The 23,717-nt window shown below is 45.1% G+C and overlaps 1 protein-coding gene across 1 annotated transcript in view; it reads left to right on the top strand.

Moving 5' to 3' along the window:
* The first annotated feature begins 9,319 nt into the window (after nt 1-9,319).
* Nucleotides 9,320-23,717, top strand: part of SCIMP (SLP adaptor and CSK interacting membrane protein) — a 146,385-nt gene continuing 131,987 nt past the window's right edge. Inside the window, exons 1-2 of the mRNA XM_088456117.1 lie at nt 9,320-9,359; nt 13,922-14,005. The gene's annotated coding sequence lies outside the window, so the exon portion shown is untranslated. The remainder of the gene's footprint in view (nt 9,360-13,921; nt 14,006-23,717) is intronic.

Genomic DNA, 23,717 nt, shown 5'->3' with positions numbered 1-23,717 from the left:
ACTATGTGATGTAATGTGAATCAGGGGCATTATGGGCCTGATTCAGAGGTGGGAATAGAGAGAGATATATCTCTCAACTGATCATCTTGGTGAAACCATGCTGCACTGCAGGGGGGTCAGATTTAAAACGTGCAGAGAGATTTAGATTTGGGAGAGAGGTGTCCAAGCTGACATCTAAATTGTAGAGTAATAATAAAGCTGTGCAGTATTTGTGGGCTACATGTAAAAGCAGCCAGTATTTACCCTGCATGCAAAAAATTTATGTATTTACTGTACACCCCTTGCAACATGGTTTGTCCAGATACACAGTTAAGTGCTATCTCTCTCTCTATTCCCAACTCTGAATCAGGCCCTTTATGCGGTGTGCTGTGAATAAGATTTGTTACTGTGTGGTGTCATTTGAATTGGGGGTACTACATACCCTCCAACATTTCAAATATAGAAAACGGTACAGGGGGCGTGACCATAAATAAAGGGGGCGTGGTAATTTCTAAAGGGGGCGGGTATGTGAGCATGCAGAAGCCCTAGCTCAACCTCACTGCTCTCTGTCCTTGTCTCGCGGGATGATGACGTCATCATCTCGCGAGACTTTGACTGGAGAAGCTCCCAAAAAACAACTGAGACTGAGCGCTGATTCTGCATACAGACGACGGAGCCGCATGTTACTCAGCAGCGCTGCGGGAGTCTATGTCCCCGCAGCGCTGCTATAGAATTCAGGAGATTGTACTACTCATCCGGTACAATCGGTACAGACCCTGTTTGCCGGTACAGACCATAAAAAACCGGTACTGTACCGGCCAAATCGGTATTGTTGGAGGGTCTGGTACTATTGTTTGGCCACACCCCTTTCTTCCCAAGCCACTTCCCCTTTTCTCCTTCGGTGCACGCTGCTCCTTTATAAAAAGTGGGAGGAGGGCGCAAATTTATAGTTTGCAGGGGGGCGCCGAACACCCTAGCACCGGCCTTGGTACAAAAGGTATTCTGATGAAAATATACACGGTTTTGTGAATGGTAAAGAGCTCCTATAGCCACCTAAAATATGGGTAATGTAACCCTGGTAAGTTTTGCAGGAAGGCAAGGCCCAGGGAGGTCCATGTCCACTGATCTGGCTTGGAAAAAGCTTGGGAGTAAGGTAGAGTACAGCATTATGGATGGCCATCATTAACCACTTATGTTTTCATCCCAATGCTGATAGATTTCAATTCATTTACATGAGGGCGTGGGTTGTCCCCATCTTTTGCTTTATTTCAATGTGTTTTTAGCAAGGATTAGTAATCTAAGAGAACACCTGACTCAACAGCAGTGCTACTATACGCATGAGAAAATTAGCTCTCTCATTTGCATATGGGCACAAGTATATCATCATTGGCAGAAATCATGAAATTGTTTACAAACTATGTTTACATTACATCATTAGACAACACAGCCACAATTTGATCCCGCCCTTCCAATATCCATCCCTATGGCTACAGTGGCGCCTCTTAAATACATGTGTAGTGATGTCTGCAGTGATGATTGGGCTTCACCCACACTGATATGGGGAATTAAAATTTGCAATTTCAACCTATCAAGCGTATTAAAATATCTCTTCCCATAATATAGTAATTAGTATTCTATTAGCCTGCCCTGTTGCTTCTGTTAGGAAGGGAACATTTTTGTAAGTGCTGCAGGCACTGCCAGCATTGGCTTTATTATGGGGGTTGCTGGAAGTGCGGGACGCACCGGGTGACACCATGCAAGGGCATGCACCAAAATAGCAGAGCAGTTCTGCTATTCTGGTGTCACCGAGCAGCGCTGCAGCTCCCCCGTGTCCGGAGAGGCTGGGTTTGCCCTGTAGCTCCCAGAGTGCTGGGCAAGCCCAAAGTGTGACGAAAATGGGGTCGTGACAGGTGGTCATGCTCCCAAATTGGCATACATCAGGGCCATGCCCCTTTTTGCGCACGCAAGGATTAACTGAGTGCCGCACCGGGTGTCACCACCCATAGTGACGCCACTAACTGCCGGACGTGTACTTACGCATGTAGGATAAGAGAATATAATAAGCTTGCACATGATGTTTCAGATAATGCCCTTTTCTTCTTCAGGGTCCATAGGGGGTCCACAGGGTTGACCTTGAGTATAGGTTGGGAACCAAAATCCGGGCACCATGCAGTTAAAGCTTTTAGCACCCAGGATGCACTGGGTCCACTCCCCCTATAACCCCGCCCCCAAGCCAGTTGGTGCCTGGCCGGAATCGGGTCACCCTTATCGCAGAGGGGCTGATTAGCAGCCCCATAGCTTTATTTTATGAGTTGCATGTTTATTTATTTACTTTTGGACTCTTCAGAGCGGCAGCGTCGGACTGTCCATTGGACGTCCAAGCTGCCGCTCCGTCAACCCGCCGCGCTGAGACGACATTACAGATCTGGGGATCTCAGCGGTACCCCAGAGTCTATACTAGCCAGAGTCTGCGGGCGCCCAGGACTGCTGGCGGATCGACGGGGAGTGGGTAAGGTCGCGGGTCACCGCTTGCGGTGATCCGCGCATTTCAAATGCAGTCCGATGCCTTCGGTCTCTGGGGACAGACCGGAGGCGCTGGCAGTGGCGGTGGGCCCCCCCATACCCCTTGTGTCCACCAGGGACTTCAAGATCGGCGCAGGGAGCCGTCGTCCCGGGGGTTAATAGCCGGCCAGGGGAGGCAGCCTTCCCTGCTGTAGCGGCTCCTCCCCTCAGCTCAGCGCGCCTTTCAGTACTATAGTCTGGCGTTCCTGAGCTGCTTCCTCCACGGGCCACGCTTCTTCTGAGGTCTCCAGGTGGCCATTTTATTTCTATGGACAGCAGTTGGTCCAGTCCCCCTGCGTACCTCACCGTTTGGGTATGTGTACACAGTGCTGTAGCCTTCCCAGACACTGAATCTGGGCAATTGATTGTAGTGCCATTTGCAGTATATTATATGTAATGCTTATGTATATATATTTCTGCATTGTATATGACTTATGCTAGTGCTGACTGTTTGTGCTTTTTCTCTCACCTGTCAGTGTATATCTATCCCTTTTCTTTCCCATCTGCCCTAATGCTGGTGTACTTAGGGTGGTTCTGAGCCCTCACATATATATACTTATCAATATTTGTGAGGTTTGTCACATACTGTTGCGTGCTACACGTTGCCATATTTTAGGTGGAACTGTGTGTTGCATATGCTGACAATGGGTCCCTGCAGCTAATCTTAGCATCGGTCAGGACCAGTATAGTGCTGCTTAATATTTCCGTGAAGATGGTTAGTCAGATAGGTCTGACCAGGAGATAGAGCACGATACTGCACCCATTTATGCTATCCTGCAAGTCATGGACTGCAGGTATTAGTGTGGAGGATTTGACTCAGAAAGGGTTATGTATGCGGCACCATCTGGTGCCGGGCTCGTTACACGACCTCCTTGGGCGGTTAGTTTCTCAGGATCCTGGCCTCCATTGCGGATCGCCTGGCGGCCTCCATTGTTGTGACTCACTTGGGGTTACTTCAACATACTACCTTTTCGTCTCAGGGTATCTCGCAGTTTCTTACAGTTTACTCCTGTGACACAGACTATCGCTCCCTACCGGGGTTTTTCACAGTACATGCAATTCCCTCTGGTACCACAATAGTCTGTCATTCCCCTTGCAGGGATTACCAGCCTGGGTGGATGTCGTTTCTACGTAATGGCGTAATAAACGCCCTGTGCTTACTTCCCAGTTTCCTCTGTCATCTAACAGTGACCTGGATGATGTATCGGGCTCCTTCCCTCTCACACGAGGGGGAGCCTACATCATGTATTGTTATTATCTCTGTTTTGGTGCTGCCAGTCAGGTCGATTCTAGTTGTAGAGAATGTCGAACCTGCACCTAAATCAAACACCCTCTGTTTACGCATTAACGTGTCTTCGGCTGTTTTCCCCGTCTCTGACCAGCGGGTGGATCTTATGGCGGGAGTCTGGCTATCGCCAGATAAGAGGTATCACAAAAGCGTTTGGCCTTATGTTTCTCATTCCTTGAGGGTCATCACAAGTAATGGGAATCACCTCCTGGGGTGGATTTTCATGTTACTTGTCTGATTCCGAGCGTTGCTACGCCTCCCATTCCTGCCCGGACGGATTCTACGGATCCGTAGGTGGTAACTTTGCCTGAAATCAATATACTTGTTTTCAGGGGCTGTTGCCCATCCTACCATGGTTATCACATGGTTGGCTAATGCTATTGGACACTGGGCTGATGCATTTCTAATGCTTTTTCCCTCCAACACTTCTTGGGATCAAATGTCTTTTGTCGCTGAAATAAAATATGCAGTTTTCATATGTGGGACTAACTACGTTGGATACCAGTCTCCTGACATGGTGTTGGCTGCGACTGTATCCGCCGCCATACCCTATGGCTGCGCTCTTGGAAAGCAGAGCTGCAGATACCATATATTGGGAAGATCTTGTTTGGTCCTAACCTTTACAAGATTGTAGCAACATTGGCAGTATCACTAACGGCAAGATTTCTGCCTTCAGCTATACAAGGCCTTGGACTAAATCTGTTAATTTTTTTTGTCCTCAGGGTCAGCCTAAAGGCCTGTTTTTTTCCTAGGCTGTCGGCCTCCACAGGGGCCACTATACCCGGTACCAAGCAGACCTATGAATCCAGACGCCCTGCTTCTAAACCTAAGAGTAAACCTTCAGCCTGACAGGACAGGTCTTCATCTGGAGGATTCCAGAGTGAGAAACTGACTTTGTTAGTTCGCCCAGTGCTGGTGTCAGGTCACCACGGATGCTTGGGTTGGAGTTGTAGTCTTTCACGGGTACGTCCTCTCATGGCTCAGATGGCCTCCTCACCTGTTTTGTTACACAGGCCCTTCTTCAGACCCGAAAAGGGCCTTCAAATCCAGAAAGCTATACAGGCCTTGCGGTAAGCAGAGCTATTTATGCCAGCCCCACTAATTCAGCGAGGGACTGGTTATTCTACTTTCTTTCTGGTGCAGTGGCCGAATGGTCCTCATTGGCCTATCCTCTGTCTCAAATCCCTGAACCAGTTCCTAAAGGTGCCTGGGCTCAGGAGGAAACCCCTACGCTCCATCATCCGAGATTTGGAACCTGGGGATTTTATAGTATCGCTGAATATTCAGGACACGTACCTACGGGTACCTATAAAACCCTCTCATCAGCGTTAGCTCAAGTTTGCTATGCCACAGCAACACTTACAATTTTCGGGCTCTGCTCTTTGGATTGTCCACAGCCCCAAGGGGTTTACCAGGTTTATGGATTTTATGACAGCCCACCTGTTCAGTGTATCCGACTACTCCAGTATCTAGACGGCCTCCTGCTCTTAGCAGGATCACCAATGTTCTTTGAAGCCATTTCAAAGTTAACCATTGCTTTCCTTCACAAGCACAAATGGTTAATCAACTGGGAAAAAGCCCTCCCTGTATCCCTCACAGAGTATGATTCATCTGGGAGCCCTGCTGGATTCTCAGAATCGGAGAATCCTTCTGACGTCAGACGAGATCATCCATCTCTTCACAATCGACATGTGTCATTACACTCTGTAATGCAGGTTCTAGAATCCAGGGTGTCTACCTTCGGAAGGGTGGAATATGCTCAGTTCCATTCCAGGCCTTTGCACAAACTAATTCTCTCCAGTTGGAACGGGTCTCTCCATCGGATCACGATTCAGATGATGATGCTCTCTCCGGAGGTGTGTCTGTTTCTACCTGGGTGGCTATGGCCATCTCATCTAGGGTAACCCTTACCACGGACACCAGTCTCGAGGGCGCAGTGACCGGTCCGCACTCCTTCGGGGCAGTTGGACGTCTGGCGATTCTGCCCTGCCAATGAACTTATTGGAACGTTAAGCTGTCTTGGACCCTTGGTCTAGCCTAAAACATACTGCACGGTACATCTGTAAAGGTTAAGTCCGATAATGTCACAATGGTGGTTTACATCTAGTAGACACTCGTGGTTGGGCAGCGATGATGAGAATGTCACAAATTCTGACATTGGGCCTGATTCAGAGCCGGACGCTCTGACCAGAGCGCTCGCTCTGAATCAGGGCCCTCCTCCCTAAAAATGGAGCGGCCTCCTGGCCGCTCGCATAGCTGTGGGTGACCACCCACAGCATATGCGAGCGGCCAAAAAGATGGTCGCGATGGTCTTGACCATCACGACCATCGGACTTGCGACGGAGACCCTGCGGTAGGGTCTCCCTGCCACAAGCCCTGGAATGATTTTGGCTCTATCAGAGCCAAAATCACTCCCACTGACATCACTAGTGATGTCAGTGGGGCCGGCTTCAGACTGGCCACCACGTCTGGCCACCACGCCCCCGGAACGCCCACCAAAGGGGGAGTGCTGTCAATCAACATCGACAGCACGCCCCCTTTGGTGCAAGACCCGGAGCGACAGCTTGGCTGCCGCATTCCGGGTCTCGCGCATGCGCACGACGGAGCTCCCTCCATCGTGCGCATGCGCAGTGGGGGAACATCGACCCGCTTGCGAGCGTCCTTTGCTCGCGAGCGGGTCTGAATGACCCCCATAGTCAAAGGGTCTCCTCCCGGTCTTCTCTGCAGTGTTCATTCTGGGAGTTCTCCATTGGGAAGCGGACTTCCTCAGCCATCACAACGTGCATCCCGGGGACTGGTTTCAACTCCTAGTGACCAGAGGGGGCCTCCCAGAGGTGGTCCTCATGGCCTCCTGACTCTGTCAAACACTGCTGGTGTTAGGGTCCAGGACTAGAGGTACTGAAGCTACCTTCGGTGATGCGTTGTCAGTAAAGGGGACCTTCCACTTTGTGTACCTGTTTCCTCCCATATCCCTTCTTTCTTGGAAGTTTCAAGCGAGACAGAGGTACTTTCCTGCTGGTGGCTCCAGATTGCCCCAGATGTCACTGGTACTTAGATTTTCAGAGTCTCCCCATCGACACTCCATTCCTGCTGCTTCAATGTCCGGCCATGTTGTCTACGGGTCCTTGTCTTTCCTTGGACCTGGATCGTTTGTCTTTGACTGCATCCCTACTGTGGTCCTAAGGCTTCTCTGGCTCTGTCTTCATTGGGATGTTTACAGCATGTAGGCCAGCTTTTGCTGGGCTCTACCACGGAATGTGGCGTTCATAATTCTTATGGTATCATACCTGTAGTTTCGATCCTCAGGTGTTTCGAGTTTCCAGAAGTTCTGGCATTCCTTCCAGCTGGCTTGGGTCTTGCCCTCCGCCTGGCCTTCGTGAAAGTGTGGGTCTCTGCACTGTCAGTATGGTTCGGATGTGGAATTGCTCCACTCTCGGGTATACATACCCTTTCAAGGTGTTTTCTAAATTCTACCTCCCTTTATCCTCCCTAGGGGCTCCTTGGGATTGGGCTGTGGTTCTTCGTGTCGTCCTGTGGCTTCCATTTGAACCACTAGTTTTGATAGTCTTTATGTGGTTTATGGCTTAGACTCTCTTTCTTATGGCGTTTATATCTGCCAGGAGAGTGGCGGAATTGGGAGCATTCTCATATGGCTCCCTCTTCTGGATATTTCAACAAGACAGGGTTGTGAGTCGCACTTGCCCTGTGTTTCTTCCTAAAGTGTTTTTTAAGTTCTGTATTATTCAGGAACTTAGTGTACCTACATTTCCGTCTCCAGTCCACTCGGCTAGGGTAGCCTCATTGACTGTGGTTCGGCCTCTACGGATTTTCATAGTCTTTTCAAGTTTCTTCAGGAAATCAGACTCCTTCTTTGTAGTCTATGACAGACAGTGGCTAGATGGCTTCGTATGTCTATCTCAGGGGCCTACACATGGGTAGGCCTTTTGGTTTCTGTTGATGCTTCTTCTACTCGGGCTGTGGGCCATTCATTGACAGCTTGCTGTGGTGCTCGGCTGTTCTGCCTTGTAAGGTGGCCACGTGGTCTTCTGTCCACACTTTTCTAAGGATCTATGCATTGGATTCCTTTGCCTCTCAGGATGCTTTCTTTGGGCGATGGATTCTCCTCTCATCACAGGAGTGTCCCCACCCTTATAAGGACTGCTTTGGGACATCCCCAAGGTCAACCCTGTGGACCCCCTATGGACCCTGAAGAAGAAAATGAGCGATATGGTAAGAATTTACCCTTGTTATCTCTCTTTCTTTGAAGTCCATAGGGTCCACAGGGCACCCGCCCTGACATACCTGGCTTCATATGGGCTGTATTACTGGTCACCAGTTTCCCGTATCCTTCTCTGTGAGTATGGTTCTTGAGTGTTCCAGTCTTCTCTCTCTTTCTTTCCTCCTCCGGCCTTTGGCTGCTTACAAACTAAGGTGCCTCTGGCTTGGGGGCGGGGTTATAGGGAGAGTGGACCCAGTGCATCCTGGATGCTAAAAGCTTTAACTGCGTGGTGCCCGGATTTTGGTTCCCAACCTATACCCCAAGGTCAACCCTGTGGACCCTATGGACTTCGAAGAAAAAGAGATAACAAGGGTTAAGGGCCCTATCAATTAGCAGATAAATTTGAACGATGAACGATTTATCGTTCAGTCGTTCAATTTATCTGCTAATGGATAGGTTCTGAACGATAAAAATGCGCACTCCCGCGGCCGACAAATTGGGTCTTTTGTCTCTCCAACATGTTGGTCAATTATCGTTTATCGCTGACAGATATTAGAAATATCTGTCGCGGTAAACGACGAACGATTTTTTTATGAAAATGAATAGAGACATAAAAAAAATCCACTCCCTGAATGATGTCATGCAATATCGTTGGTCGATCGTCGTTTGCAAAAATCTGTCATATAAATGACAGATATTTGTCACAGCAGCCCCAGGAATTTTCAATAGATAAATCTTTTGTCTTTCATAAAGATCTGCTAATGGATAGGCCCCTTTAGTTCTTACCATATCTCTTATTTTACCTCTATGTCTGTCTGTTATTACGCAGTCTTGTTCTGCTGTTTGTCCCCAATTGTAAAGAGCAACGGAATATGCGGGTGCTAAATAAGTAACTGATAATAAATAATTGTCAGAATATTACATTTGTGTGCTTTAAGATGGCAGTTTCTGCAGCTTCTTAAAGGACTATTATTTTATATTACTGTATTTAGCAAGTATACATATATATATATATAATATATATATATATACACAATGTCACAGCTGATATTCCTATATATTAAATTAAATGCCAGTTTGCTATCCTATTGAGGATTTTGAACCACAAATAAGTACACACAAATATATAGTGCATTTATTTTCATTTTAAATAATTAAGACACACATACACACACAAATAGCACAAACAGGAAGTTAGTATGAGTGTTTCAAAATATTTGAATGTCTCATATAAGACATTGAACAACTGCTGTATAATGTTGAAATGAGAAGTAGCCTAAAAAGACCGGAGCAGACACACAAAAAGAAACCGTAAGTTTTTAAGTTTGATCTTAATTGTTCAGTGATTGATTTATATATGTTTAGTCTGTAATGCCCTTGTGTGCTTCTTTGTATTTATCAACACAAAATTGCTGCCGAAAATTAAAAAGAGCTTTAGCTAAACATTAATTAATTACATACTGTACATAAATAGATAAGTTCTGCTTTTTGAATGTCTATACCTACTAATGTTATGCTAAATACACTGTTATGGCTGTAACTAATAAACATGCTTTCCACATTATGAAGAAACATGGGTTCTCTGACAAAGGGGGGACAGATCAGTTCTTAATGTTGTAGTTTATTTTGATATAAAACAAGCTGACCATTCTGCAGCATGGTTAGCATTTCTGCCTCAGAGCACTGAGGTCGTGGGTTCGACTCCCACCATCGCCCTAATTGTGTGGAGTTTGTATATTCTCCCTGTGCTGGCGTGGGTTTCCTCCAGGTAATCCAGTTTTCCTCCCACAATCAAAAAATATCCTGGTAGGTTAATTGACTCCCAACAAAATTAACCCTAGTGTATATGTGTGTGAGCATGTGATAGGGAATATAGATTATAAGCTCCATAGGGGCAGGGACTGATGTGAATGGACAAATATTCTCTGTAAAGCGCTGCGGAATATGTGTGAACTATATAAATAACTGGTAATAAATAATAATAATAAATAGTTCATTTAAATATATGCAATACCTTTCTGATATATAAAAAAACTATTTTATTGGCAGGTCACACACATATCGTACCATTTAGTACTCAGTACCAGAAGATGACTATACATTTTACACTGATATTTTTTTTTCTTTCAGAATTGTATTTATTGAGCAGGTAATAGTAATACATACAATAATGGAATAGTACATTAGTATGCAAAAACTGTGATAAACTAGATAGTAAAAATATTACAAAGTACTGTACTCTTAAAAGTGTTAGTTACATATACCAAATAATATAGTAGAAAAGACGTAATGCTGGAAGGCACAGTATAGGAGATATAGTAGTCATCAATGCTATCCAGGAATAAAGGGTAGAATCATCATCCGATCTTCATTATTTGTGTTTCATTCCAACTGAGAACGGTAGAGAGAACTTGGAATAGACAGATAAAAATAAGGGAAGGTGAGAAGGGGGAGGGGTAGAAAATGAAAGAAAGAGAAAGGGGGAAGGGGAGAGGGAAGGGAACAAGGAAATTAGTAAAAAGCAAACAGTGAGCCCAGGAGATACCCCTGAGCCAAGAGGCCTCAAAAAAGGACACAATGTGGTCAAAGAGCTATCCCATTTGTACTGTGGGGTCACTCAGTAATATAATATTCAAGTCTCATACCATTGTCTGGTTTGAAAACAGGTCTTAATTTAGGACTTAGTATCATTAGGTAAGGAATCGATATTGCTTTCCAAAATTATTCAAATTATTTTAACCTGTACCTCTTTTTGGAGAGAGGATTCAATCCAGTCCATTTTAAATATTAAAAAGAGCTTTTCATGCAAGTTAGAGGTAGAGGAGATATCCATTGCTGTAGTATACATTTACGAGCTACTGTGATATAATAGTTAAACTTCTTCTGCTTTCATGAGTCATTCTAACCTAGAAACTAAGGAAACCCAAAACTGCCCACTCTGTAGGTAATGGAAGAAGGTTTATCAAAGCCAACATAGCATATTATTTAATTGATCCTAATAACTCCAGACTCTAGAATTCTCCCATGTATTCAACAGCTAGCACAGATGGTGTAATGTTTAGCATTACTGTCTCACAGTACTGAAGTTGTGAGTTTGATTCCCACTACGGCCCTAACTAAATGGAGTTTGTATACTCTCCCTGTGCTTGCGTTAGTTTTTCTCCGGGTGCTCTGGTTTCCTTCCACACTCCAAATATATACTGGTAGGTTAATTGGCTCCCAACAAAACTGAGGGGTAAATTTACTAAGATTTGAGATAGGTCGAGATGACCATCTCGGGTGATTAATTGATTTTTTTCCTGCTTGCAAATTTACTAAAGGCAAAGTTTGTGAGTTAGAGAGAGATTTCTCTCATTTCACTCATAAAATTTGGGTGAGATAGCAATCTCTAATCAAATCACCTTCGGGCCAAATCGGAAAGTACTTTTCACCTAAAACATACATCTCTCAAATTTACCAAAAATCGGGATGACAAGCTCGGGTGAGATAGGAGCAAACTCTCTTTCCAAATCACTTTTCAAACTCTCAACCCCCTGAGCTGCGAGATGGTCAGAAACATACACAAATCATTGTGATTTGTGTATGCTTCTTTCTGTAACTGGAAAAAATAGGGATCATTTGTAAAATAAAAAGACGTGAGGTCCCCCCCAAAAACACTAACCAGCCTTGGGCTTGCCAGCCTGTCCAGGTTCTTAACATTACAGGGAAAAAAATGTGTAGGGGTCCCCTGTAATGTAAGAACCAGCAGGGATAGAGCTGGTTTTAAATATATGGAGAAAAAAAATGACGTGAGCTCCACTGTATATATTAAAAACTAGCCCTGGACCCTTTCTAACGGGGGACTGATGCCACAGACAGGGGTGCCCTTTCACCGGGCCCCCCAGCCGCAGCATCAACCCTGACCATTAGTCAGCCCAGGCCAGGGATCCCTGGGGAGTTGGTGACCCCCCCAATAAAGGAGTCACCCTCTCCAGAGCACCCCTGGCCTAGCCTGATAGCCCGGGGCTATCCCTGCCACCCCTGGGTGGTGGGTGGCGGGTTGATAGTGTTTGGTGTAGTGTAAAAAATAGATTTATCATCATTTTATTTACTGTGAAACTACAGGTCCCAGCAAGCCTCCCCTGCATGCTGGTACTTGGAATATCACAAGTACCAGCATGCGGGGCATTAAGGGCCCACTGGTACCTGTACGTCACCTGTAAATAAATGGTTTAAAAAACACACAACACACCGTGATAATAAAGCTTTAATGCATACATACATACACATACATAGTCACCTGTTTCCAGATGTTCACGTCCACTTGTCAACGTAAAGTATCCCCACGATTTACCTGTAAAAAAAAGATCCAATACTCACCTTTATGTCCCACGATGTTCTCTGCAGAAATCCAAGACGGGCCCCTGATACAGTGTAACAGCATGTTACTGCATGGTGTTACACTACGCTACTGTCTGCTCGTGGGAACGAGCAGACTTCAGTCCCGGGCCGCTGGCCAATCAGTGGCGGCTAACATTAGCGGCCGCTCATTGGCTAAGACCCACAATATAAGGCAATATTTACCTACAATATTATAGCATATAAAACTGAGAGCAAGACGACATCAGAAATTAAAATCTGTTTACTTCACAACTTTGCAAATTGTATTACTTCATGTTATCTTTAATATGAAATGGAATTATTGCTTTTAGTATTTTACTGGTACGGTACACAATTTTAATTAATGAAATAAAGGTTATATTTTATATATCAACTTCTATAATGCACCTAACAAAGAGTTTCTCTGTATAACCACATTTATTGTCTTTGGCAGCATGAATAACACACACTTAGGGCCAAATGTAATAGGGTGAGAGTTTAGAAAATGTGAGAGTTTAGCAGTAAACTCTCACATTGGTTGAGTTTTATCTTCAAAATGGGAAAACATCTGAATGAGATTTTAAATCGTGAGAGTTTTTTAAGTCTAAAAAAACATGCAAGTTCACTCTGTTACTTTGTTTTTGTTTACATTGGCAAAGTTTAAAAAGTGTCAGAAACTCTCACTTTTCTAAACTCTCACCCTATTACATTTGGCCCTACATGTCTTCAGTAATAATTTGGAGTTACATATGACTTTTTAGAGATGCCTACTAGTGCAGAAGTTCTCCCAATATCCCCTTCCCCCATTTACATAAACCTGCTGGGTCCGTATGGTCAGGGGCGCCAAGAGGGGGGGGGAGCGGGTACAGATTACCGGGGCCTGGGCTTCCTGAGGGGCTCAGTGGGTGCCCGGGTCCGGCGCCGCTCTCCCTCCCTCACAGCAGCCCAGCACACAGCGTGTGGTGATCTGCAGTGGAGACTGCTCGTGTCTGCTGAGCAGCAGCCACAGCAGTCTCCTATGCCTGTGGGGGGGAGCGATCACACTGATCGCGCCCCCCTGGCTTTGAGCAGGGCTGAGGGGCCCAGAGTGCCCCCCTCCCCAGCGTGCAGCGCCACTCCGCGGCCCTGCAAATCTTTTTTTTTTTTCGGGAAGGGGATGTGGCCACGCCTCCCGCGATTAGGTCACGCCCCCTATTACCCAGGCACGCCGCTGCTCTCAGCGGGCCTGCGCATGGCTGGAAAGGGGCAATTGTGTCATCCCCATGCAATTAAAGAGCAGATACACTGCTATTCTTCTGCATGCCACGGCACCCGACAATGAAGCCAAAGCAGCTTTGTAACATCTGCGGCTGCAGTAACAGTGGCTACAGTAACTGTTATTAACTTTATTAAATAAAATACATTTTGTCAATTACTGGTGTTGTGTGTGTATATATATATATATATATATATATCGTAATTAACTTAATATCAAATACAAGTTAAAAACAGTAACTGTAGCAATCTTCTTGCAGCTCCAGATTGATCGCCCAATATATCGGCCAGTGTGTACCGGCCCTGAGAATATATTAAACTCACACTGTACCAGCATTCATCAGGTAATTAATAACATCTGCTGCTTTACTTATACTTATTTGCACACCACAATAATTCAAACATGTAAATTGAAATATTGGTCAGTGATCTGAATCCATTTTAAACCACAATGTCTTTCTATTTTCATTCTATTTATTTTGGTGTATATTGAAACTACATCCTTTCCCTCTGTTTTGTTTAATTTGGACCTAGAATCTTTATATTGAATGGCAATCCTAGAAACAAGGCTACAGCGTGGCAGAAGTGGCACACTTAAGACACATTGGCAAGTCAGTCAATCCAATTGTGCATGCTCTGGACAGGGACAAATAACCTCTATAGAATAGAATATTTTTTATAGCATCTCTCTCTATGTTGTTGCTGTTAACGTGCAGCTAATAAAAAAGGGGTGTCTATGTACTAAGCTAAGATAAAGTGGTTGGGATAAAGTACCAACCAATCAGCTCCTGTCACTTTAAAGGCTGTTTTTGAAAAATGACAGTTAGGAGCGGATTGGTTGGTACTTGATTCACTTACATCCACTTAATCTCTCTCCAAGGCTTAGTCCATCTCCTCCATAGACCCCAGGGTATTTAAATCTGAGAGAGATGAAGGTGTGGAAATTGCTCCTGCCAGACCGTATAGCCCGTTGCGTGATCACGAGAGAATAGGGGAGCACATATGGGTGTAATAAAAGTAAATGGCTTTTGATGGGTGTTGTCTGACCAGAAATCCAGTGCATTAATCCAATCAGATGGAGAGAGGTTATGGATATTTGTATGGACATAATGTTGAGCTTGAAAGAAGGCAAATGGGTGGTGGCGGAAGAATTCAAATTTGGCAGCTGCCTGAGCAAAGGTCAAGGGTCTACGAGTTCTACTATCTACCAACATTTTGATTGAAGATTAATTCCCTAGCCGAATAGGACAAAAAGGGAAATGCATCTTACCCTCTTTGACAATCAGGGTTACCCAGCAGAGTCAGGAATAACGAAGAGAAGGCAAATTGGCACACTTTTCTAAGTTTAATCCAAGCCATCCTTCTGGTCATCAGTAAGGGGTTACCCAAACCTGAGGCAAGGATAAATTTTCTTTCCATATGCAGGAACACAATCAGATTAAGATCTGGTAACAGTTGTTGCTTCAAATCAAAGTGGGCATATACACTTTATGAGAATAGCCATTATTTAATAAAATGACAATTAGCAGCTTGGTTATAAAGAGAAAGGTGAGGGAAATTGATGCCACCTTCCAACTTGGTTTTTGTCAAGTTTTGAGACTGATTTCTGTTTATTAACATTCCAAAAAGGTTGAGTTAATGACCTGTTCATCCTTATGCTGCCCATCCACTACACTACACAAAAAAATGGGTGTGGTCACTTAAAAATGGGGCGTGTCAACATGACACACCCCTTTATTTTCACACTGAACATTCCTATCCATATGCACCTTAACCCCAGTAGTACCCCTTATACAGTACCCCCAGTATGCAGTTGTGGTCCCTCTTATGCAGGCCCATAGTAGTGCCCCTTATACAGTATCCCCAGTAGTGGTCCCCCTTATACAGCCCCCAATTAGTTCCCCTTACTCAGTACCCCCAGTAGTGGCCCCCCCAAATGCAGTGCCCCATGTAGTGTTCCCCCTTATGCAGTGCCCACAGTAGCAGTCCCCACAATGCAGTGCGCCCAGTAGCGGTATCCCCTTATGCAGTGCCCTTTATATGGTAACCCCAGTAGTCCCCCCCTATGCAGTGCCCTTTATATAGTGCCCCCAGCAGTAGTCCCCCCCCATGCAGTTTTCCCAGTAGTGGTCCCCTTATGCAGGCACCCAGTAGTGATCCCCCCTATCCAGTGACCCCTGTAGTGGCCCTTCCTATTATTGCCCCCAGTAGTGGACCCCGAGTGCAGTGCCTATAGTAGTAGGCCCCTTTTATAATGCCCCCAGTGGTAGTTCCCCCCAAGTAGTAGTCCCCAGTAGAGGTTCCCCCTCCCGATTAAGTGCCCCCAGTAGTAGCCCCCCCCAGTAGAGGTCCTCCCAATAATGGTGCCCCCAGTAGTAGCCACCCCTCCCCCGTTGTGCCCCCACCCCCAGTAGAGGTCCCCCCAGTAGTAGCCACCCCCCTCCCCCGTTGTGCCCGCAGTAGTGCAGATAGGTTAAAAAAATATATATATATAAAAATATACTTACCTGAATCCACGCTGCTGTTGCTCCGGTCCGCGACGCCGCTCCCGCTGCCACCTGCCAGTCCTCCCGGGCTGGCGAGCTCAGCATTATGGGACAGATGTCATGATGTCATGGCATCTGTCCCATTACCCACTGCAGGAGCCGGACGGAAGCCCGGCTCTTGCAGTGGGTGCTGCAGCAGTCAATGAGAGTCTATCTGACTCTCATTGGCTGCTGTTTAACACACGCATCACCGCCAGCGCTGGCGGCAATGCGTGTGTTATGAACAGCCTGAGCCCGCCTCCTAGCGCTATTGGGGGAGGGAACGGGCTCAGCTGTGAAGCACAGGACCGGCGCTGGAAGCCTAGCGCCGGTCCTGTGTAAATGTATAGCGCTGACCGCACTCATTGCGGTCGGCGTTACACTGGCTAACTAGGGCGGGCGGGCCGGTACCGTGGCCGGTGGCGCCCCCCGGCGCCGCCGCGCCAACAGCGCCCAGGGCACGCACCCCGCTCGCCCTGCCCTAGTTATGCCACTGCTCAGTTGTATTGAAATCTCTATTTTTTTCTCCCCTGTACTTTCTATTTGAATTAATAGCATTATTTCTGTTTTATTGTAAATACCCTTTATGGTACTATGGCCACATTGTGGCACTATATATATAAATAATAATATAATATATTGTTATTGCATCTAATGATTGTGTATAGACTTTGTAACTTATTTCTTTTTTCCATTCATTCATGTAGGGTTATAATTATTACATCTTTTTATAATTACTTGAATAATAAACCTGTAAAAGTGCTGTTACCAGATGTTGTTGTTGGATACCAAGAATAATATTAATACAAGAGGATCAATACTTTATATTGTGTTTCACATGTATTTCAATGTTTATTAAACTTATTAATACATAAACATTTTGTGGTAAGTTTATTAAGTACAGCATTAACTAAAGGTCATTTTGACCTTCCAAAAAGAACTTGCAATCGCTAAACCAGTAAAAATCAGTTGCTAAACCCCTATCCCAACACAAACCCACCGCAATTTGCAAGCACTGGATCTGTGCGAACATTGACAAAATTAATAAAAAAGGGAATGGGGTCCCCTTCAAAGTTGATAACCAGCCCTAGTCCATTAAGTCTTGCTTGGCAATGGAAAAGATTGAAGAGGCAAACCGTTTGGGGTCCCCCCGATTTTCCACTAGTCAGCAGCAGGTTTTACCAGCTAGGACTGGTGGCACTGTAGCAGGGGGGACACTTTGCATGGGGTCCCCATGCCACAGTGCCAACTGGCCCTAGGCTGATCTGCACAGGGCTAGAATCACCCTTCCCTAGGGACAACTAGTCTGACTCCTGTCCTGATAGCACCAGGGCTCTCCCCCACTCTCCTGAGCAGGAGGTGTGGGCTTATCGTTACTATTAGAAATAATAGTTTTTACTGGTACACTAGAGGTTTCAGCTAGTCCTGTCATGTCCAAATTTAAGAGGACAGCAAGAGCAAGCTTTCTCTTTTATTTTTATGATAGTGTTTGATAGTTTGATACTGACCTGCCATTTGTGATGGACTTCATAGGAAAGCAGTACAGCAACTTTACATTTTTACCAAGACGCCTAAATGGACCGAAGATGTGTAAGTGATGTGTAAGTGTTGGTAAACAAGGGGCTTAGGCAGGGCTGGTGCTAGGATGTCCGATGCAAACTGTAAATTTGCGCCCTCCTCACCTCCGTCAGAGACAGGCAGGTGCCAGCTGTCTCTCTCTCACTCACTGTCTACATACTATTGCTGGCAGTGGTGCTGCTTATAACAACGTAACAAACTAGCACCTCCCGCTCGGGGGGAGCATTGCTGGGCAATGAAATCAGTTATGCGGCTGCAGACATAAATTACATTTAAATACAGGCGGATCTGCATTCTTGCTAACAGGTAGTCTGGAGTCCGGACCACCCATTAGCCAGATTGCATATCTGCCTGAATTCAAATCTAGTTTATTTCTGCAGCTGCCCAGTCCTCCCTTGGACTACCCTTTAGTTTTGCCCTGCCAAGCCCGCCCATCACACTATTGCACTGGCTGCCTCAGCCTGCCTGTCACAGGCGCAGCGAGTGCAGCTGTAAAGGCACTTAGAAAGCAAGCCGCGGGGAGGGCGCCTCTCCAGCCTGGTGGTCCCCTGCAAGGTATACGTTTATGAAGTCGGTGGACGGCTGCCGGGAGTTGAACCGCTGGCTGAATCATACCGAATCCCCCTGCAATGCTTACGTTGCAGACAGCTGGGGATGTTGTCATAAAGTATTCCCCAATTCAGTGAGTACCTCCTGTCTTTCTTTTTTACTGTTGTACAACATGTCAGCGGGCCTTCTATGCCAGGGCATGCTGTGCCAACATGCCCTGGCAGGCCTTAAATTTCGTAATGACAGTCACAGAGGTAACAGGAACCTCTACTGTGTCTATGAAAAACATTATTATTTCTATCAAACCACATCCATTATCCAGGGTAATAGTTCTATCCATACTTGCCAACTCTCCCTCATTGTCAGGGAGACTCCCTGAAATAGTAGCAATCTCCCTGTCTCCCTGAAGAGTCTGGCAATCTCCCTCATTTCATCCTTACCCCATTATGAAGCTGTTATATTAAAAAACAGAGATATATACATTCAAATGGGATCATTAGTGTAATTTCCTTGCATTGGTTATTATAAGGCACAATGGCCCTCATTCAGAGCCGCACGCAAGCGGGCGCACGTACGTTAGGCGTACGTACAAAAATATTTAAATTCAATGGCTCGCTCGTATTTTCGTTCGCATCTAAAAATCCTCCCTAAACTCTGACGACCCCTCCTCTAACTAACGAGCGTACGAAATAGCGAGCGTACATCCCCGAAATGGCTTGAAAGGAACGCACGCACAAGTATAAACAGGAAGTGGCCTTGTCAGATGTCGATTACCTGCTCCTTTATTCTGCCTACCTCCATCAATCGTATCATGCCAATCAATGTATCAATTAGCTTAATTGTTTGTTTTTTTTCAACACAATGCAAGAAACTTTACTCTTGTCTGTGTTTGTGTTTACCCGCAGAATACGTACGGATGAAACATTCGCTTTTATTGTTTAAAAAACATGTGAACCACAATTAAACAATTGTACTATTGCTGTGTATCCCCGCATATTTCCCTGGGTTCATTTCTTTATTTAAATTTGCTTACGCATGTCACTGCATCAAGCCTATCATAACTCTCCAGAGATTTCTGGCCCTGTCGAACACATGACTCATACACTAACCAATAAAATTGCTCCTGTTAATTTCCAAAATACATTAGCCAATCAGAAAATTTTTACACACTTTATCAAAAATGATTTTTAAGAAAAACACCATTGCCATCATGAGAGCCTCCGCATTCACCAGGCGTGAGCTGCTGGTGCTTACGGAGGTCATGGATCGCCGGATCACCAGCCAGCCAGAACCCATGACCAACCGGCAGAAGCGCTCCGCGTATGCGGAGGTACGGTCCCGCCTGCGGTCCTTCGGATCACGCCGCAACATCGGGCAGCTGGAGCGCAGGTGGTCCGACCTGCAACGGCGAACGCCCCGCTTGCTGGCATGCTTTCGCATGCAGATCCTGGCAAGTAAGTGTTATGTATTGTGGTTTTAATGTTTGTGTTTGTGGGGCAAACTGCGTGTGCATGTTTTCCTGTCTGTTCTATTTATTATTTGTACTCATATCTGCGTGTGCATGTTTTCCTGTCTGTTCTATTTATTATTTGTACTCATATCTGCGTCTGCATGTTTTCCTGTCTGTTCTATTTATTATTTGTACTCATATCAGCGTGTGCATGTTTTCCTGTCTGTTCTATTTATTATTTGTACTCATATCTGCGTGTGCATGTTTTCCTGTCTGTTCTATTTATTATTTGTACTCATATCTGCGTGTGCATGTTTTCCTGTCTGTTCTATTTATTATTTGTACTCATATCTGCGTCTGCATGTTTTCCTGTCTGTTCTATTTATTATTTGTACTCATATCTGCGTGTGCATGTTTTCCTGTCTGTTCTATTTATTATTTGTACTCATATCTGCGTGTGCATGTTTTCCTGTCTGTTCTATTTATTATTTGTACTCATATCTGCGTGTGCATGTTTTCCTGTCTGTTCTATTTATTATTTGGACTCATATCTGCGTGTGCATGTTTTCCTGTCTGTTCTATTTATTATTTGTACTCATATCTGCGTGTGCATGTTTTCCTGTCTGTTCTATTTATTATTTGTACTCATATCTGCGTCTGCATGTTTTCCCTCTTTTTATGAATTTTTAATTCTACTGCTTTTTTTTTTGGTTTTATTTCTTTTTTCTTTTTTTTTTTTTGTTTGTTTGCCCGGATTTGTCCATAAACTAAACGCAATTTATTTGACATATTTTAGGGGGACAGCCAAGACTCCGCCGTCAACGTCGGCGTTCCCGCCCACTCTCCCCAACCCCCAGCCAACACTCCACCCCAAATCTTTCGCCTATTCCCCACTCCTCCCCATCCTTCCCAGACCCTCTCCCGGAAATGTCGGGCCTCCTTCCCCTCCGTCCCACTTCCCCCTCTCCTCCACCCACCCCTCTTCCAATTACCCCCTCCCCGGAGTCCAGCATAACTCCGCCCCATTCTTTGGGGAATGACGGATCCTCCGAGGAGGATCATGGAGGTTTTGCCGGAGCTCCCGATTTGTTTCCCGGTATGTTTTTTATTATTTTTTTTTAAAGCACAAACTGTTTGTATGTAATCATGTCTCGTGCCTTTCTTCGTGTTTTTGTGGCTTGACTTTTGTTGATTGTGAAGGTTTGCCTTTACCTCTTCCTGGTGATTTAAGCATACACATATCATACCTGTGGGAATTTGTACCTAGGCCTTGTATTTTTGCCAGCCCACCCTTTTTATTTATGTTTTTGGGTTTAGGAGTGATTTGTTTTTTTTTTTATGTTTTTCTGTGGAGTCCCTATTGTTGTATTAACCCACACACTTTTCTCACCCACAGAGGAACAGAGGCGTCGGCAAGAGGTGGCGGATGTTGTGGGGCAGATGCGCCACCATGTAATCGGCCTTCTGGTGGCCCTCGACCGGCTGTCTGGCCTCCTTCGGCATTAGTTTTTTTTTTTTTGTTGTATTTGCCAAATAAATTTTTAAAGACAAATATACGTTGTGGCTCATTTTTAAAAACCAACACCAAGATAGTTTAGCCTGACATAAGTTCCTGCAAGGATTTCCCTTTTTTAAAAGTTAGATTGTGTTTTGTCTTTGTATGTCAAACAGACACCAGAAACACATAACAGTAACAATGTAATTTCCCTTTTTGGGTGTAGTGTCAATTTCAGATTTCTACATTTTCCAGGTTCCTACTTGGTGCGCAAGCTGCTTAGGCCAATCTTACAAATCCCAAGGTTGGGCCAGGCTTCCTTTTGGTGTGGATTGGAAAGCTGAAAACATATTTCAGTTTTGCTCAACTGGCGTCAGTACTGGTTTACCCCTTAGTCAAATGTAACTTGTGTTAACCTGGTTACACTTGCTGTTAACGTCCCAAAAAAGGAAGACCATTTCACTCTTCAAACATTTATTCACCACATAACAGAGAAAACAAAGTGGTCACTCCCAAAAAAAATACACAGTGATAAATTCAAATACAACACATACCAAGAAAAAATAAAATAAAAACACAAAATCAAGAACTGGTTGACGAAGGACCATGCCAACATGATTCCACAAACATGGCGTTGCGATATGGGTTCCAGAATATATGCCCAAAAGGACCAGATCCAGGTTTGGTAAGGGTAGCAGGAAGTAGTGAGCGTTGGAGTGCCAAAGATTATGTGAACAAACAGAAGATGGTGAGAAAATTAAAAAAAAATTAGATGTTTGCCAAAAAAAACAAACACATTAGGTATAAACACTGGAGTTTTGAACAAACTTACCTAAAAAATCTGGCCACCACATCATCGCGTATGGCCCCCCCACATACTGACCTTCGACCAACCTCGGGGGGGCCATCCTCAGGTAAGGCATCCTCTGGCTGCATTGGGACACCACTCCTTATGGCAATGTTGTGAAATATCCCACACAGGACCACAATTTTAGACACCATATCCGGCACATACATGAGCTCGCCACCAGAGCGGTGGAGGCATCTGAATCGGCCTTTTAAAAGGCCGATACAGCGCTCCACCACTTGCCTGGTGGCTGTAAGTGCGGAATTATACGCACTTTGTGGCCCTGGTGTGGGAGCCAAATAAGGAGTGAGCAGCCAGGACATGCAAGGGTATCCACTGTCTCCTGTGAACAAAAATAGACCACATCAGGAACACTGTGTATCAAGCTTAACATTGTTATGTACTAAAGGTCTCCACTTACCCAGAAGCCACGCATCACCAGCTTGTAGGTTGGTTAATTTCTGCCATATCCCTGATTGCCGGATGACGAAGGAGTCATGTGCACTTCCTGGTAATTTAGCATTCAGGGACAGGATCTGGAGGGAGGCATCACATACCACCATTACATTCAGGGAGTGATAGTGTTTCCTGTTTCTAAATATTGCCTCCAGCCGTGCTGGAGGCTGAAGTGGTATGTGAGTACCATCCACAACCCCTATGATGTGTGGGAAGCCAGCTATTTGGTAAAAATTGGCCTTGGCCACACTAAGGGCACCCATATCCAAAGGCATTTTAATAAAATGATGGAGGTGCTTGAAAAGTGCCTCCATCACTGCCCTCAGGATCCGGGAAAAGGAGGATTGGGAGATGCCCGCCACTATTCCCACCGTTGTTTGAAACGATCCTGAGGCACAGAAATGTAACACCGCCATAAATTGCGTCAGTGGTGGTATTGCTGTTGGACTGTCAATTTGCCGCTCAAGATCACTTTCTATTAATGAGAGAGTGTCTATGATGATTTTGGGAGGTAGACGGTAGCGTCTTAAAACCTCATCATCGGGCATTCCAAAAAGGGTGACACGTGTTCGAAATATCTGGGGCCTTGCATGCCTACGATGCCTACGCCTGGGACGAGTTTGAGGTTGGTCGTCTTCCGGGAGCAGGGCCAGAACAATTCGCCCCAGATCTACCTGAAATTCAAAGTTTACAATGTAAGGCTTTTGACCCACCCCAAAAGTAAGAAAAAACAACTTAGATTTCTGATACCATCCATAGCTGCTTACATGCCGGGGTATTGTCATGATACGTAGAAACTGTAAAAAAGGCAACAATGAGTCTTCAAAAATTTAGAGGGTGTTTTTTTTGTTTAAAAATTGTTGCAAGCCAACACAGAAAATAGCGGAAAAACACATTTGGCCATCGATGAAAACTACATTGCACACCGTACGTCAAATAGGGTTCAAATGGACCCAAAAAATGGAAAAGGGAAAAGCAAAACTGGATTATATGATGAATAAGCCGTCAAAAATGCGGTAAATTATTCGCAAATGCAAGTCACTACACCAACAGTCAAAAATGCGGTAAATTATTCGCAAATGCAAGTCACTACACCAACAGTCAAAAATGCGGTAAATTATTCGCAAATGCAAGTCACTACACCAACAGTCAAAAA

This window comes from Taudactylus pleione, unplaced genomic scaffold, assembly GCF_031769625.1.
Source record: "Taudactylus pleione unplaced genomic scaffold, aTauple2 ptg000687l, whole genome shotgun sequence".
Classification (NCBI taxonomy): domain Eukaryota; kingdom Metazoa; phylum Chordata; class Amphibia; order Anura; family Myobatrachidae; genus Taudactylus; species Taudactylus pleione.
Note: the sequence above shows the minus strand (reverse complement) of the source record. Positions and strands in the feature narration are given on the sequence as shown.